Source organism: Cricetulus griseus, chromosome X, assembly GCF_003668045.3.
Source record: "Cricetulus griseus strain 17A/GY chromosome X, alternate assembly CriGri-PICRH-1.0, whole genome shotgun sequence".
NCBI classification, from domain to species: domain Eukaryota; kingdom Metazoa; phylum Chordata; class Mammalia; order Rodentia; family Cricetidae; genus Cricetulus; species Cricetulus griseus.
The window spans coordinates 78,524,860-78,529,401 of record NC_048604.1 but is presented as its reverse complement, the minus strand read 5'-3'; positions in this window follow the sequence as shown (position 1 = coordinate 78,529,401).

Genomic DNA, 4,542 nt, shown 5'->3' with positions numbered 1-4,542 from the left:
TATCTCCCCATCTCCTCGAATCTGCCCTTGTAATCTCTCCCAACAAAACAAATCCATATTTAAAAGGAAAACCAAAGCCTAAGCCAAACAAAATGAAACAGAAAGAAAACAAAACAGAGAGAGAGAGAGAAAGACAGAGAGAGACAGAGAGAGACAGAGAGAGACAGAGGGAGACAGAGAGACAGAGAGAGACAGAGACAGAGAGACAGAGACAGAGAGAGAGAAGAATCTTGTCATGGATAGCTGAGTCACACAGTTTACCCTTCAGTCCATTTTTCTTTACTTATAAGTGTTCATTTCTGGAAGGCATTGGTTTAACTTGAGGCCTCTGGCTTCTGCTTCACCACTGATGATAGCTCTCACTGGAACTCCTCTTGGATATCCTACTCTTGTCCTGTGTCATGGAGATACTCCTGTTTTGGTTCAGTATGTTTGCCTCCTTCACATGCTCCAATAATTAACAAATGTTTAATCCCAGTATTTGGGAGACAAATGCATAGGGGATCTTTGAACATTTGAGGCTACCCTGGTCTACAGAGTGAGCTCCAGGACAGCCAAAGTTGTTACACAGAGAAACCCTGTCTCGAAAACAAAACTAACAGGAGAAAACAAAACAAAAAACAACACCACCAAAACAAAAAGCATGGACCCATTCTTATGCAAACCCAGTGCAAGCATACTATGAACTGGTGGTTTAATGCCCATTTATTTCCTAGAAGATGGCTTTTCACAGCATTTCTTCCTGTTTCCTGGCTCTTATATTCTTTCTTTATCCTCTTCCACAATATTATCTGAACCTTAGAGGGGATGTTATAAATATCTTCCCTAGAGCTGAGCCTTTATCTGACACTTATTATCAGCAATTTGTAAAGCCATGAGGATCCATATCTTTCTTTATATTTGAAAATATCTCTAAACACTAAATACTATCAATACATGTATACTAGCATAATAGCTACTTGTTCTTTCTATTTTACATTCCAGTTTTTCTTGTATTTAATTGACACATAGAATATATATTTTGGGACACAGTGAGAGTTTTGGTATATGTATATGCTGTATAATGTCCAGATCAGGGAAATTAGCATATTCACCACCTCAAGCATTTTTTTTAATTTCTTCTTTTATTAGTACATGTTGAAAGTGCAAAGAAAGGGGATTTATTTTGACATTTCCTTATATGCACACAGTATGCCCTGGGGATATTCATCCCTCTTTTAATCCCTCTTTTATATTTTTCCTTTAATGACCCCAATATTCCATCTTCTGCTTTCAATGATTCCTTCCTTAGATACCTCTTATGAAAGAAAACATAAACGTCTCATACTAGTCTTTCTGATACTGATTGCTTTCATTTAATGAGAAGATCTCCAACTCCATATGTTTTCTTACAAGCAAAATAAATTCATCCTTCTTTATAGTGGGGGAAAACTCATCTCTATATATGACATATTTTCTTTATCAAGTCCTCGGTCATGAGCATCTAGACTGATTCTTTAACCTGGCTACTGTGAATGGTGCTACAGTAAATGTGGATGGATAAGGTATATCTATATGCTCCTATTATTTGATACAAAATCTCTTGACTTGTTTGTTTGTTTCCCGCAGCATATACTAATGCAGTTTTCCCTATGAGCTTTTGGAGATTTTCCTGTCTTCAGTTTCCATCTCTCTGTAAGAACACAGGAATTGTAGACACATGCTACAGCATCCAGCTTAAGCTAGCTTCTGGGGATTTGAACCAAGATCCTCATGCTTTCTTAGCAAGTAATTTACTCATTGCATCATCTACCAAGCCCAAATGGATAACAGTTTCTTAATTATATATTTTTACTTTTCAAGATTTGGTGGTTTAAGGATTCTATAATCAACAGATACTCAAAATTATATATGCCTTAAAGTATACCCATACATATTATGCTGCTTGAGTTTTGTCAACTTGCCCCAAACCTAGAAATATCTACTAAGAGGAAACCTCAACTGAGACAATGTCTCTGTTGATCACCTATAGGAAAGGCTATAGGGCAGTATTATTCCTGGGCATGTAGTACTGAGGTATACACGAAAGCAAACTGAGCAATCATAAGCATCAAACAATTAAGCAGTACTCCTCTATGGCTTCTAATTCAGTTCCTACCTCCACATTCCTGACTTGAGTTCCTTCCATGACTTCTCCCAACAATGGACAGTTACCTGGTAACATAAGATAAAATAAACTCTTTTCTCCCAAAGTTGCTTCTGGTCATGATCTTTATTACAGCAATAGAATCCTAAGTAGCACACATATTTATTGCATTTTATTTAGTAAATTATCTATTAGTTTTTTTTTGTGTGTGTTAATTTCTGACTAACTCTGGATTATATAATTTATCATTGATTATATAATTATTTGTTGAATGCTTTCTAGGTACAGGGAACACAACTGGTAGGTTTTGATTTTCCTAGAAATTAGTAGATAATAATTTATATCAAACAAGACAGACAAAATTTCACTTTTAAGGTTATATTCATTAAACAAGTCCCAATTATTCAAAGTTAAAAAATATTCTGTCTTCCTAGAATAGAAAAAAAGCTAAAAAGCTTTTCTATCTCTAGTATACATTGCTCTCCATTCAACTTTGATATCACTAGCATATATTATGAGTTGGAGCAACAGAAAATGCCAGGTATATGTCAAAATTGAGACCTTGAATACTTAAAAAAGCAATTAATGATTGCTATTGGATTGTTTATATCTACTGAACATCTGCCATATGCCAGGTTGTAGTCCTGGTACTTGACATAGTTCCACATACAGAATGGAGAGCTTTTTATGAACTTATATTTAAACAGATATTCATTAAGACTTTATGAATATTTTATATTAAATTGTAATATATATTATTTGGTTGATTGATGGTTGTCTCAAAGCTATCATACAATTCCTGTGACATTAACACTGATTATTCCTTCATTCCAACTAGCTTGACAAACAGAATATGCACAGTGTAATTATTTGTGAGTAAACAGACAGGAGTTCAATGTATTTTATTCAATAACAAATGAAGTCTGCAACATCAGTTTATATTGGAAAACAGAGCTGTCTGAAAGTGAAGTCCATCTAAAAAGTACTAAATGCATTTACATAGTACCTAAATATTATTTTAAGTTTATCTTAAGGATACAGACATCAAATTATAGTGATATAATTACTTTTATTTCCCAGACTATTGTTAATAAGAAAAGGAGCTATAGTAAAATAAATACATGAAATAAAAATAATGAAGAACTGCAAAGAAAATTGCCAAAATTTTAGAGAAATCACTCAATATTTTCCATAATTTGACAGGTATTATTTATGAGCCTCAGACATGGGAGCAGCATCAGAGGTAGGCAGGCCTGAGTTTCAGGCCTGGAGCAGCAGCATCAGAGGGAGGTTCGAGACTCAGACCAGGAGGGAGCAGAGTCAGAGGGAGGCCTGAACTTCAGTCTGGAAGCAGCCAGGAGCCTCAGACCCGGGAGCAACATCAGAGGTAAGCCTGAACTTCAGGCTCAGAGCAACAGTGTCAGAGGGGGGTTCGAGCTTCAGGCCTGTAGAAGCATCAAGGAAGCCATGAGTTTCAGACCTAGGAGTAGTATCAGGGGGTCCCACCCTCTGGCCCAGGAGTGAGAAGTGATAGCCAGGTGAGACAACAGCAGCGGTTTCCAGCAGTAACTTACAGAAGCTATTGCAAAAAGTTCCTCTGGGAAAGAGCACCTGTGTCCTAGCCATCATCCACTGCCATTTCTTGGTTGGTGATACCCTGCTACTATATTGACCACTGGACCCTCAGCCCCACCTACACCTTCAATAGGAGGAAGTTCCATAAGAGCTTTAGCCCCACCTGCACCTCAAGTAGTGACCAGCTGAGCATTGGGCCTACTTCTACCAGGAGGATCATTCACTGGAATCTCTGCTCTACTTGTGCCTGAAGGAGCAGTCAATGGAGCCACTGCTCCCAACTATACCAATTGGAGAAAGAGAGAACCCCAAAAGCACAAACTCCACCTATACTGATCAGAGGAAGAGATGCATAGACAACAGTGCAGTTTGTAACTAGGTATTATTGTAGACGACCTACCTCTTCTGGTAGTGTGCAGAGTATTTTCCAGCGTCTCGAATGCTAGTCTGTAGGGGTCAGCCTTCTAGTTAGGCACCAGCTCTACTTCTTCATATTCAATGAAACAAGTAAGTGATGTTCTCAGCAACAGGTTCTTACCATCAGGTTATAGAGAGCAATCAATAGCCTTGGCAATAGATATTTTACTTGTGGCATAAGATGGCTAATTAGAGCATTGCCCTCTCTACCATATGGTGCTTCTATGTAGACCTTTTTCATAGATTTTAGGAAGGTTCTACAGTAGTAGGTTTCTATATGGCATTTCAAAAGTCCTTTAGTGTCAGTTATTACTCCCAGAGTTTGATCAATCGCTATCTTTGATCCCTTTATCTGACTTCTTCCTTCCTCAAAAACCTGCCTTTATGTCCTTGTTTTCCCATGGAAGACATTCCTCCTAGGGTTT